At 46.5% G+C, this 14,277-nt stretch overlaps 1 protein-coding gene across 22 annotated transcripts in view; it reads right to left on the bottom strand.

The window, feature by feature from the left end:
* The window catches only part of TSPAN18 (tetraspanin 18), a 202,801-nt gene that overhangs the window by 152,310 nt on the left and 36,214 nt on the right, over positions 1 to 14,277 (bottom strand). For 20 of the 22 annotated variants that reach the window (XM_074013871.1, XM_074013866.1, XM_074013860.1 and 17 more), the window contains exon 2: positions 13,404 to 13,490. The gene's annotated coding sequence lies outside the window, so the exon portion shown is untranslated. Of the gene's footprint in view, positions 1 to 8,189; positions 8,247 to 13,403; positions 13,491 to 14,277 lie in introns of all 22 variants that reach the window. The other 2 variants (XM_074013863.1, XM_074013859.1) reach the window with 1 other exon arrangement.

Raw genomic sequence — 14,277 nt, forward strand, 5'->3', positions numbered from 1 at the left:
ATGGGGCTACCCTAAGGTCCAGCCACCTACTAGAAGGCCCTTCACCTTCCTTCTAGAAGGCCAGCTGGAATCAATAGGTAGTGACTGCCTAGCTTGTTTTCCAGAGGATTCTGGAACCAACAAAAGTGCTGCAATTGATTGGTGATGTCTGCAGGGAAAAAGAGAGGGAGGAGTGACAGCCCAGAGACCTCCCATTATATGCCTCTTGGCCCCAAGGAAAGAGGATATGAGGGAGAAATTCCTCCCTCTGTCCCCATAAGAGGCTACTATTTGCCAACTCAGGCCCTTAAACAAGAGGTGTGCTTCTTCTGGCTAGCTACACAAGTTGCACCATCCTGGGCCATCTCTCCCTTCTCCCCACTTTCCTTCCCCAGTTCAGAACTAGAAAGAACCCAGCCCAGCCCCCATTTCTAGCTCTACCTCCTTCTTCCTCCCATGGGTGCTCTAACCACACCAGAAGACTAACTACCCCACCCCCCACCCAGAGCGTAATTCCCGTCTGCTCACCCCTCCAAGGGTTCTCGTATGCTCTTCCCTCTGCCTGAGGAAAAATCCTTCAACTGGCAACTTCTCTCCTGAGTCAGCCTGCCCCAGAGCTCTGCAGACAGAACCCACACATGTGGTGCCTACCTGGGTACCCCTAGTCCCTGTACCAGGGCTTGGCATACAGTTAACGCTCAATAACTGCATGGCAAATTAAATTGGCACATCTACCCAGACGCCCTCCTGGAGCTGGCATGAAGACTACAAGGAGTTGCAAGAAAGAAAAGTGGGGGAGGTGGGAGGCAGGCTTCAGGGAACCACAGTGTGATCTATTAACAGTGGGAGAGGAGAGAGAATGAATTCATTTCCTCCCTGTAGTAATTTGCCTGTAAATATTCACAAACCATGCAATTTCTCTCAGCCTTCCCATTAAAGACAAATGCATAAATAAACCAGCCCTACCCAGGGGCTTTGCACACAGGCTGTTGTTCCTTTCCTAAAATAATAGGGTGACTATTTACTTAGCTGCAACCTCCCCATCCCCATAGAGTTCCAGAGGGGTCCTGGGAAGTGGGTGAGCTGGAGGACAAGGCAGCAGCTTGGCAGAAGTAGGTGCTGGTGACCCAGAGCTGAAGCAGAGTTGCTTGCAGGACCCAGGATGTGGCTGAGCCAGCAGCCCAGAGGCCAGACGAGGTGGCCTCACCTTGGCAGGGTGTCCTCCCCACCCCCAGCCCAGTCCCCCATAAAGGGTTCAGAGGTCACACACAGATAGGTCTCCTCAGTCCATGGATCCCTTAACATGGGAAAAACAAATGCCTCTTGAAATGCTAGAAATGTATGACACATGGGGGAGCACAGAAGGTCCCAAACAGGGAAGCTATTTGAGGGCCAGCATCCCTCAGGTAGGGGACCCTACTGCAGGGGCCATGGCAGGGCAGAAGTCTCCCTTCTAGGTCCCCTCCTAAGCTATCCGCAGGTCTCTCTTAGCATCTTTCCTTAGAACCAGGGCTGGGGAAGCGCCCAGGGAGGGGTAAAGCACCACACAGTGCAGAAAGCCAGCTTGTGAGAGGGGGTATCTTTCCTCCTCCCCAGGCTGCCCATGCAGGCTCCTGGGGCACCAACAAGGAGCTTAGGTCCCAAACCCAGTCCCTTTAAAAGGCTCAGAATATGAACCAAATCCAGAGAAACATGGTGAACCCAGACTCACTCAACCAGGTACTAGGATGACAATGGCCAGCCCTGACCCACTTCCTCAGCTCCCTTCCCTTGAATCCTCACGGCAACTCTAGGAGGCAGCTTTCGATTATGATCTCCACTTTATAGACGGGGAACTGAAGCTCAGACTGTAGTTACACGGAGAGTCAGGGGCAGAGTCAGGGCTCAAACCCAGACATTCCAGCTGCAGAGTCTGCGTGTAAAACCACCAGCGCTCAGAGGAAGAAGGACAGCAGAGCAGAAAGAAGCTGGACACAGGGTCCCAGCACTGGTATGTTGATTTCTTTTTCAGGAGGGGTGCTATTTTCCCTTTAAATATATGATGGCTGTGGTGTGCAGCCCACCCACATCCTCATGCTTAACCCCAGCGGTAGCTATGCAGGGAAAGGTTATCATACCCAAATCACAGATAAAGAAACCGAGGCTCATGAAGCTTAATGGTCTCCCAGCCAGCAAGTGAGAGCCAGGATTTAAATCGGGGCCAATACCACAGCTGTCTCCGCTGGCTTCAGTCCCAGGCCCTCCACCAGCCAGATGTGACTCGGGCCAATCTTTCCCCAAGTGGGCCTCAGTTTCTACATCTATACAGTGGTCTTACTAATTCCTTTCCTGAGTCCCGGCCCAGGGTGGCTGGGCAGGCAGAATGAGAAGACAGCGAATGTGAAGGCCACTGCAGAGCACACCAGCCTACGCTGCAGGCTGTAAAGCCCAATAACTGGGCCACTCGGTGAAGACTGACATTTACAACAGTGTGCCCAGACGCCCCACAGGATCCTCTGCCAGCAGAGAGATTCAATTATGGTCATTATGGTGCACTTAGGAAAACCAGGGAGCAGCTAATACATTTGAGAAAGATTGGCAACAACAGAGGATGAATCAAAACGAGTTTTCTACTTAACCCTCAGTTAAACAGAAAATCCATTTAACCACAAGGCAAAAAACCCTGTCTTCCCAGCCTACAATCACTTTTTTAAAAAAAACCGTCTGCCACTTAGCTTTATATTTTTACCACCCTGAAAGTTGCCTTGGAATGAAAAATAAATTCACTGATGGAGAGAAAGATGTCATCGACCTCTATAGGTTAGCAGCCTGGAGCAACATCCTCAAGCCCTTGCTCCCTCCAGCGCAGCAGGAACACAATCCTTGTTTCCATCCTTGCCAAAGATGCTGGCGGTTGCTGGAGAAAGCAGCCCCAGAGGCCCAACGGAGTGCAAATTTTTCACCTCCCACCGCCCCCTCCCACCCCCTCCCCACTAGAGGGAGCAAACCAAACCACTGCAGTCACTAGAGGCTCCCAGAAGGAGGCTGGGAATGAAATGTGCCTGGAGAGGACCTATTGGGATTCAGTGACCTCCAGGTACGCTAAGCTGCAGAGCAGTCCAGAAGTGTGGGCAGGAACAGGAGCATTCAAGTTAGGAAGAGTGTTCCCCACAAATGCAGAGAGGAACGTTATCAGCCAGATAGTTCTCCCTGTCATTAAGTAATGCAGCATTGACTATACACGTGCAAACAGATACTCCAGGCACAGGGTTCCTAGACAAAATATAGGATGCCCAGTGAAGTCTGAATTTCAGATAAACAACAAATAATCTTTCAGTGATTCTTCCTAAATAGTACACGGAACTAATATTGCACGGGGCAGACTTATACTAAAAATTGAGTCATTGTCTATAGGAAGTTCAGATTTAGCTGGGCATCCTTTAATTTTATTTGCTGTACCTGGCGACCCCTCCCAGCAGGCATGCAGGTGACAGCAGACACTGGATGCAGCTGAGTGTCCAACAGTAGGGGTCCTCCAGGCCTGTGATGCCCAGGAAAGAATCTCACACACTGGAAGGCCAGGAGAGATGGGGGAAAAAAAAGCAGGAAGCCAAACTGAACGGACTTTCTGGTGTCAACTATTGAACACACGCCTGAGTGTGAACAAAAGCAGGAAACGAAGGAGGCTCTGGTCCTGAGAGAGGAAGTGAATGATTTCTTTTCCCTTCATTTTCCAAGCTCTGAATTATTTCATTGCCTTAACAAGAACAGCCACACACACACAACGAAAGTGCTCAACTTTTCTTATCTTTTGAGATCAACCTGGTTGTTCTACCAGGTGGTAAGCCCTTCAAGGTCAGGGATTGGGAGTTTTTCATCTCTGAACCCCAGTGGATGCCTAATGAATGGAGGGAAGTAAAAAAGAAGAGAGGGAAATCAGGAGGGAAGAAGGGAGGATGAAGGAGGCTCTGTCCATGCAAATGACAAGAGCTGGGAGGTCCCCAGTTGGAAGGTGACTTCTGAGGACCACAGGGACCTCCAGGCAGGAGGAGCCAACTCTGTCACCCCAGGTTTCCTTGCTACCTCTCCTGAATGGAGAGGCTTTGAGGTCAGGAGCCTGGATGCTATCTGGACAGCAGTCCACCCAAAGCCCAGCCCCAGGCCTGTGGGTCTCCTGCCATCACTTCCTCTGCATTTACTAAGAGAAGCTGCCCAGCATGGGGACACACTGTGAGATACAGGAATGAGCCTGCCTGCGGAGCTTCCCCCAGGGACAGAAAGCAGATTCCACACCCTTGGGCTGTGCCCCCTCCTTCTCCCGTGGGACATGCCTGCCTGCCTCTTGGTTCAAGTTCAGTTTAAACAGATGTTCTGTTCCTAAGAAGCCCTGTCTTTGAAGTCGAGGAGAAAAATCTCAGCTCCAAAGGGACCTTTCCTACTGAAGAGACTCTCTGGGGAGTCTCGGCAGAAATAAAAAACAAAACCCCTGGATCCTTATCTCCTGGTATTTACGCGATTTTTAATTAGAACAGCTGCCTCCACGGTACTGCTGAAAGAGAAAGGGAAGGAGAGAGAGGGGCTGAGTGTGGGAGTCCGACTGAGGAGCGCAGGACTGGGAGGGAGGCAGCCTCGCAGGCTCCAAACTGCCACTCTGAGGACGAAGCTTTTAGTGCCCAGCTCTCCATAACCCCAGGCACGGGTACACAGATGGTGCTCAGAACCCTGGCGGCTTTTTTCAGTAAAAATACCTACTGACCCAGGGTTCCCAGGATGCCAGGGGTCCCCAGGCTACGAGGCTCTGCCTTGTGTCCATTCATTCTACCTGGAGACTACCTGGTCCTATTGCAGGACTCAGTTACAGGGTCTCCCCGACCTTCTGACTACCGTTCCATCCCGTCCCCTCACAGCAACCCTCTTGGGAGCATCTCGTCATGGGCGTGCCAAGAGCGGGGCAGTGGAAGCCGTCCTTCCAGGGAGCTGGCAACAAAGGGATGAACTAACTGCCTGTAGGGAATTTTAAAACAAACCTAAAACCCACTAAAAGCTGACAGTTCTAAACAATGTCAGTGATAAAACACTCCACTTTGAGAAAAAAAAAATCGTTTGGTGATCTAAGTTCTAAACAATTGCAGCAGTCACTGGTGAGTTTTAATAATATGTATGTAAGCTTCAAATGAGCATATTTTTATAACTTAGCCTTTAAAGCACATTGTGTTTGCATAGGTGTGAATTCAGAGAGCACATACTTATTCATTCAGAAGCCAACATGTGTGGATCCTGTGATACCCGTTCATTTAGACAATAAGAATTCAGAATCGGGCCGAGTGCAGTGGCTCATGCCTGTAATCCCAACACTTTGGGAGGCTAAGGCAGGTGGATCACCTGAGGTCAGGTGTTCGAAACTAGTCTGACCAACATGGCGAAACCCCATCTCTACTAAAAATACACAAATTAGCCGGGCGTGGTGGTGTGCGCCTATAATCCCAGCTACTCAGGAGGCTAAGGCAGGAGAATCGCTTGAACCTGGGAGGCGGAGGTTGCAGTAAGCTGAGATGGCGCCATTGCACTCCAGCGTGGGCAGAAATAGTGAAACTCCATCTCAAAATAAATAAATAAATAACAATGCAAAATAATACAGAAACTCCCAATACAGTGTATTACCTATCATGAATAAACTAGAGATGATTTACAGTATACAGGAGGATGTGCATAGGTTATAAGCACATACTACTCCATTTTATATCAGGGACTTAAGCATTAATGCATTTTGCAAATTTCTTCATGTATTATTTTCTCTTTTGTCAAATTATCTATTAATGTAATTAAGAACTGTTGGCCCATTATCTTTTTACTTTTTCATGTCATAATGTTTGTTTACTGGCATGGTTATAAATACAAAGTTCACAAAATTTTCAGTCTCTTTTCTGGCCATTATTCTAATTGATTTTATTTCATCATTATTACTGAAAATAATTTTGTTGTATAGAGGAAGCAAGTATACAAAAATCATGTGCTCTGGGTGTCAAATATCCTAGAGTGATGGATAATTTGAGTCAAACATTATTCTGGGAGTGTCTTCCAGGGTGTTTCTGGATGAAACTGACATTTAAATAGGTAGACTGAGTAAAGCAGATGGCCCTCCCCAGTGCAGCTGTGTCCTATCCAATCAACTGGAGACCTGAATAGACCAAAAGGCTGAGTAAGGGGAAATTTCACCAGTCTGACTTCTTGAGCTAGAACACTGGACTTCTCCTCTTCTTGGACTGGAACTTACACCATCAACTCTCCTGAGTCACAAACCTAAAGTGCTGATCTCAGGACTTTTCTTTCTCGGCCTCTATAGTCACATGAGCCAATTCTTCATAATAAATCTCTTTATATAAACAATCATCTCTTAGAATCCATGGAGGTAACCATCCCTTGGTTCCAGGACCCTCTTTGATATCAAAATGCATTAATGCTCAAGTTCCTGATATAAAATGGAGCAGTATTTGCTTATAACCTATGCACATCCTCCTGTACACTTTAAATCATCTCTAGTTTACTCATGATAGCTAATACACTGTATTGGGAGTTTTTGTATTATTTTGCAGTTTTTTTCTAGAATATTTTTGGTTCAGAGTTGGTTGAATCCACAGATGCAAAACCCATGGATACAGAGGGTTGTATATCCTATTGGATATCTATCCTGATATCCTATCTGTATATCCAGCTGACTGTATATTCTATCGGTTGTTTCTCTGGAAAAGCTGACTAACATACCTAGGAATGCCTCTGCTGCACCTGTCACATTTTATGTCAGGCATCAACAGCTGAATGGTGGCCTCCTCCAGCTCAGGCACTACGTGTCATTTACATCTGGGGCCCACAGGTAAATAGCCTTGTGCTTCCAGCACAATTGACACTTGATAAGTGTTTTGGTTCATATGAATGAACGAATGAATGAATGATCCGATAAAGACATTAGAAGATCCAGCCAGACCTTGCAGCAAGGCACAGAACTTCATTTCTCCACTCATCCTCAAGCCTCTCACCTTTGCCCCTGCCTAAGGTGCACACTTCTGCTCAGTATATCCACCCTTGCCTGGGACCAGAATTTTCTCAAACAACACATGACTGCCCTTGACAGTGGCTCAGTCCTCCGTCATCTTTTGCATCTTCACTCACTTCCTGAGTAATCTCATTATGGTCAAAGGTTTGAAATACTCTCTATAAGCTGATGGCTCTCAAATTTGGAGACCAGCCCCACCCTCACCCCTGAACCCCAGGTGCATATCTCCAGCCACTCCTCTCCACCTCCACTTTAGTGATTAATAAGCATCTCAACTTAAAATGCCTGAGAAGAACTCAATATGCCCTCCCTCCACTCTCTGCCAGAACCCACCCTAGGCTCTTCCATCTCAGGCTAGAAGCTGTGGTTGACCTCTTTCTCTCACCCCCATCATATCATCAAGTCCTATCAACTTTGCTCTCAAAATAGATCCTGAATGTTGTGGCTTCTCAGCACCTCCACCACATTCCACCTTCCAAGCCACCTTGCCTCTTCCATGGATTCCAACATAAGTGTTCGTACCGGTCTCCCTTCTCCCTGCAGACTGCCCTCCACCCAGCAGCCAGAGTGATCTTAGTAAAATATAAATTTGATCCGGTCTCTTTCTTGCTTATTGGCTTCCTACCAAACTTAGACCCTTTAGAATCAAAATACAAAGCTTTCACCCTAGCTAGCAGCACTGTGCAGGCTGGGCCTCCAATTCACTCCTGGCCTCCTCTCCATCCACACTACCATGCCGGTAGCACCCCGGCATCCTCGCTGGTCCTCTAACATGCCAGCCAGCCTAATGTGCCTTACTCTTGCTATTCCCTCAAACAGGAAGGCTCTTCCCCTAGATTATGTCAAGGCTTATTCCTCATTGTCTTCAGGTGTCTGCTCAAATTACATCTGACTAGGAAGGCCTTCCCTGTACCTCCTATCCATAATAGCAATCCTCCCCCAACCCACCACCTGAGTCACTCCCTGCCCCTTCCAGTCATTATTGAACTTCATAGTACCTAATATCACCTGATATTCAATGTATTTGTTTGGTTTCTGTTTCCCTCAACCAGAAGGCAAGCTCCATAAGGGCAGAGACTCTGCTATTTCATTCAAAACAATATTCCCAGCATGTAGAGCAGTGCCAGGTACATGGTAGGGTCTCAACAAATATTTGCTGAAAAAATGAATGTGTACTCACATTTGACCTTTGCCCTCAAGTCAACTCAGGGCTAGGCATTGTTATTGCCACACCATCCTGCAGATGTAAAAACCGAGATGTAGAATCAAAGAGATTTACCCATAAGATCCCTCAGATACTTAGTGATAGAGCCATGATTAAAACATAGCCGTCAGAAAACATGAAATCAATTCAACAAATCCAAATGCTGGTTCTTTGAAAAGATCTATAAAATCAATAGAACTCTGGCTAGGTTAACTAAGAAAAACCAGAAAAGACACCAATTACTAATATCAGAAATGAAAAAGGGGATATCACTACAGTTCCCACAGACATGGGAATGTCTCATAGACATGAAAGGATAAAAGAAATACACAACTCTATGCCCACAAATGTGCACAAGTTTATGCCTACAAATTTGATAACTTAGATAAAATGTACCAATTCCTAGAAAGACACAATCTGCCAAAGCTCACACAAAAAAGAAATTGACAATCTTAATAGGCCTATATTTATTAAAGAAATCTAATCAATAAACCTTGCAAAGAAAGAAAGCATCAGGCCCAGGTGAGTTCACTGGTGAATTCTAACAAACACTTATGGGAGAAATTATACCAATTCTCAATAATCTCTTCCAGAGTATAGAAGTGGAGAGAATACTTCCTAACTCATTTTGTGAGGCCATCATTATGCTGATACCTAAACCAGAAAAAATCATTACAAGAAAACTACAGACCAATATCTCTCATGAATGTAAATGCAAAAATCCTCAACAAATATTAACAAATTAAACCCAAGAATGTATAAAAGGTCTTAGATACCATGATCAGGTGAGATTTATTCCAGGTACACAAAACTGGTTCAATATTAAAACATCAAATAATAGGCTGGGCGCAGTGGCTCACGCCTGTAATCCTAGCACTTTGGGAGGCCGAGGCAGGTGGATCATGAGGTCAGGAGTTCAAGACTAGCCTGGCCAAAATGGTGAAACCTCACCTCTACTAAAAACACACAAAAAATTAGCTGGGCATAGTGGCACGTGCCTGTAATCCCAGCTATTCGGGAGGCTAAGGCAAAGAATTTCTTAAACCTGGAAGGTGGAGGTTGCAGTGACCAGAAATCACACCACTGCACTCCAGCCTGGGCAACAGAGCAAGATGGTCTCAAAAAAAAAAAAAAAAAAAAAAAAGAAAGAAAGAAAAAAACAAATCAAATAATATAAACCATCATATCAACAATCTAATGAAGAAAAATTGCACGATCATATCAATAAATGCAGAAAAAGGATTTGACAAAATCCAACACCTATTCATGATAAAAACTCTCAGCAAACTAGGAATTAAGGGGATCTTCTTCCTCAGGTTGATAAAGAGCATCTACAAAACACCAATAGTTAATATCATACTCAATTATGAGAAATTTGAGGCTAATAAAATATATATAAGATCTGTATGAGGAAAACTACAAAACTAGATTGAAGAAATCAAAGAAGTAAATAAATGAAAACACTGAAAGATAGTCAATGTTCAAAAATAGGAAGACTCAATACTGTCAAGATGTCAGTTCTTCCCAACTTGATCTATAGATTCAAGACAATCCCAATCAAAATCCTGCAAGTTGTTTTATGGATATCAACAAACTGATTCTAAGGTTTATTTGGAGAAGCAAAACATCCAGAATAGTCAACCCAAAATTGAAAGAGAAGAACAATGTTGGAAGATTGACACTACCCAACTTTAAGAGTTACTATAAAGATACAGTAATAAAATGGCGTGGTATTCATGAAAGTACAGACAGATTACTGGCACAGAATAGAAAGCCCAGAAATAGAGCCACATATATACGTCAACTGGTATTTGACAAAGGAGCAAAGGCAATACACTAGAGAAAAGATAGTCTCTTCAACAAATAGTGCAAGGACAACTGGATGTTCGCATATACTAGAATGATACTGAATCCCTACCTCACTCCATGTATGAAAATTAACTCAAAAAGATCAATGACCTAAATGTAGGAGCTAAATAAAACGCTTAGAATAAAGCACAGGAGTAAATCTCTATGACCTCAAATTTGGCAATGGATTCTTAGATAGAACACCAAAAGCTTGAGCAACAATAACAAAAAAAAAGATAAACTGGAGCCTGGGGAATCCATAGAAATTGCCTTCTCTCACTTAGCCTGCATCAAACGGCTGGCTGGGGAGATAAAAACATCAGGGAACTTTCATTTCTGCCTTAGCACCACACTCAGTGCAAGACTGGGTAGTGAATTGGAGAAGAGTGCCACCGTGGGCACAGCGGGTGCCTCTAGGTGCAGAGAGTGCCATGAGGAGCTCCCACAAACACACTGTCCTTGGGCTAGGAACCCTGTGTTTGGGTCCTTACCTTGCTGCTTTTTAGATATGAAGCCTGGAATCATTGAAAGAGCTTATTAATGCCTGCCTTCTGGAGTGTGGGTAGGATTAACAATTATCTATGAAAAAGTCCAGTAAAGATGGCTGTGAGTGAAGTGTCACAGACTTGGGATGAGACTTGGGATGAACTGCTCACACTTGAGGTGGCTCTAAGAGATAGCACATCAGGACAGGGAGCTGACACAACCCAGGTCCCTCTTACAGCCCTTTTTTAGACCTTGCACAGAAGGAGGTATGTGTCTCCAGGGTAACCCCACTGTTTGGTTACAAACACTCAGCTCTTACATCCCAAGAGACTGGCACTCTTCAAGGGGGTCACCTTGGGAGGCTACACTATTCCAAGAGGGCTGCCATTGTTCAAAGCAAACAGGGGCTTCCCATGGTAGTCACCTTGACCTCACAACCACCCAGTGGGGTGCATGCTCTTTGCCCATCTTACAGATGAGAAAACTGAGGCTGTGGGGGATCAAGTCACTCGCCCCCAAGCCAAACAGTACTGAAGGGCAGAGCTGGGACTCAGCCCCCATCCTTCTAGCTCCAAAACCCCAGCAAAGCTTTTCCATGACAGCGTATGCCTCTCTGTCTGTTGCTTTATGGTCGTCTTTATATTTTCCCTGTGATGCTATAACGTTTATCTATTTCCTGGCTAACAAGAGGGGCAAGGCTAAATAGCTCTGCTCCCTGGGCTGTCCTCCTGAAAGTAAACCAAGAACAATAGCAACCCTGCTGCTTTGCTCTGCACTTAAAGAGATTTTTTCCTCTTACACACCGAGGCTTGAGGCCCACGGCTTCCCCTGATGGAGAAATATCCCCAAGAAGAAAGGTCCTGGGGACGGGAAGGTTTTTCTGACTCACTTCAGTGCCTTCTCCAGATTAAGAATACTGGGCAGGATCCAGGCTCTGTGATAAGGCAACTGCTTCCTGTGGGGATCAGGGCAGCTGCTGCCAGGAGGTTTACAATTAAGATTATGGTCCTGGCAGCTGGCAGGGTGAGCCATGGGACACAGACGCTGTCAGTGAGGGACAGCCCCAGCAGGCCCCAGGCCTCGCCGCTCCTCCCACACTGTCCACTAAAGCCTCAGCCTGGCCCTGTTTTATCTGCCCCTGGGAGCCGGCCACCCTGTCTTGGATTCCAGCCTAAAATAATCTAGGGCAGCCAGCGGCACACTCCAGAAGGGCGAGTGAACTATCAGATTGGTGACTAAGAAAGTGGCCAAGTGCTTTCTGACTATGGGCACAGAGGCAGCCGAAATAGAAAACACCATTAGGCAGTAGTGCAGCACTTCATAATCTGCACACCCCATACACCTGCCAGCAGCCCAGGCAGGGGAAGCAGGTGGAGTAGGTGTGGAGGGCACACATATAGGAAACAGTGCGGGGAGCTTCCTAAGTCTTCCTCGTCTTCCCCAAAGCAACCCGTGAGTAAGTGTCACTGTCCCATTTTAGAGATCAGAATATCAAGGCCTGCAGGGATTTCGTGAGATGCCCAAAATTAAAAAAAAAAAAAAAAGTGTAGGACAAGGAAACAAACCATTTTTATGTTTTTAACGGGAAATGGAACTTCAGAGAGATGATTTGTCTAATTATTTTTAACCTTAAGCTTCAAGTCACAGACTTTAGTAAGCAAAAGACACAAGAATTGTATGGCAGTTCAGGCAGTGGCTTCAAATCTCGATGACATTACTCAGTGCTATGTGACCTTAGGCAAGTCACCTAACTTCTCTGAGGCCTGGTTTTCTCTTCCGTAGTGTGGAGGTGGTCACAGTGGCAAGATGACAGGACAGTTAAGAGGACAGAATGGGATAGTGCAGCGAATGAGCATCACACTGTGCCTGGGGCATGAAGCCCTCTGTCATATTGCTGGTTTCTCTTCTGATAGGCAGGGACTCAAACCCAGGTTCCTCTGCACCTCAAACCCTGTGATTTACCACCAAGGGTTGGAGCCATCGTCCTTTGCCCAAGACAGGCCATCAGATCTCCTTGGAGTTTTCGAATCCCCTCTCCTCTCCATGGCCTTCCACAACCTCCCAACCCCTGACCTGTCACTTCTTCTATTTCAGCCCTGGTCTTGGAATCCCAGAAATGGAGGATGTGAGTGCTAGAACAGAGATTCAAGTTGCAGCTGCCTCATTTTACAATGAGAAAATGAGGCCCAATGAGGGAAATGACTTATAAGTCACACTGTTGGTCGAGGCTGCTCAGAGGACAGACATCTTGGCTTTTCATCCAGAAAGCTTCCATGAGGCCACCCAGCCCATCACCAGTCCCAGAATCATGGTCAGCTCAAGAAGGACTTCCCAGAGCCTCCGAAGCAGACCAAGGCTTTTCTGTTCTCAGTTTCACCATAGAATGTGGTGATTGATCCTAGTACTTGTGGATTTAGACTTTGTTCAAAAGAGAATCGAGGGCAGAGGGATGGTAATTGCCCTAGGAAGCGATCTCCTTCTCACAGTCCCAAAACTGTGGTGGGTATGGGGGAGGCTGAGGTCGGGGAGGGGTCCTTGATACAGATTCCATGAGCCCTCATGACCCTGCCTGGAGCCCCCAGGAGCTCTACTCTTCCTTGAAGGGCTCACTCCCTGCCATCCATCGACCCTCACTTCCTGCACCAAGTTGGCCCCATCGCCCTCACCCATGAGTAAATGTCTAGGGGTGAGGAGAAGAGTGAAGCCACCCTTCTCCTGCCCTGTGCCCCTTGGGCAAGAGTTGAGAGCCCTCTCACATGGAAGTGGTGGTTTGGAGGGCAGGAACAGAAGACAGAAGAGAAGACCCTCTTGTTCGAGTAAGCGAAGATGCCACCCTGCCACGTTGCCACTTCATACCTCTTTCCACTGGTGTCTTTTCCTTTGGGTCCAGGGGTGCCAAGCTTCTCTTACAGTGTCCTCCTGACAGTAGCTTCTGGATACACTCTAGAGAAAGAAGAGAGAGAAACACATTTCAAAAAGGCAGGAGTCCTTGGGGATCACCTCAGTCCACATGTGGCTCCCACTCCCCAAGGTCTCCTTTCCCTACTTCCATCACTGCAAGCACAGAAGCCAGACAGGGCACCCATGGCTGGTGATATGGTTCAAATGTGTCCCCACCAAATCTCACATTGAATTGTAATTCCCAATGTCAGAGGTGGGGCCTCAGATGTCCATCCAGGCAGGTGGGAGGTGATTGGATGATGGAGATAGTTTCTCATGAATGGGTTAGCACCATCCCCTCGGTGCTGTTCTCTTGAGTGAGATATCGTGAGATCTGGTTGTTTAAAAGTGCGTAGCACCTTCCCCTCTCTCTCTTGCTCCTGTCCCTACCATGTCACTGTGCGTGCTTCCCCTTCCACCATGGTTGTAAGTTTCCTGAGGCCTCCTCAGAAGCAGATACTGTCATGCTTCCTGTACAGCCTACAGAACTGTGAGCCAATCAAATCTTTTTTTTTATAAATTACCCAGTCTCCGGTATTTCTTTATAGCAGTGCGAGACTGGACTAATACAGCTAGAAAGGCAAGACTAAGCACCAGCCCCACAAAGCTTCCCAGGATAGCATCTCCAGAGCCTGTGAATGGGGGCATATTTTCAATCCTCCCAAGTCAGCCCGGAGCCTGTACATCCATGTGATGGCATTGAACATGCTAATCAAAACATCACACTGTGTTTCTTTGCTTCTAGCTAGAATATTATCAACTTGGTGTGGGAACTCCGGTTTCCTTAGGC

The sequence above is a fragment of the Macaca fascicularis genome, chromosome 14, assembly GCF_037993035.2.
Source record: "Macaca fascicularis isolate 582-1 chromosome 14, T2T-MFA8v1.1".
NCBI lineage: Eukaryota > Metazoa > Chordata > Mammalia > Primates > Cercopithecidae > Macaca > Macaca fascicularis.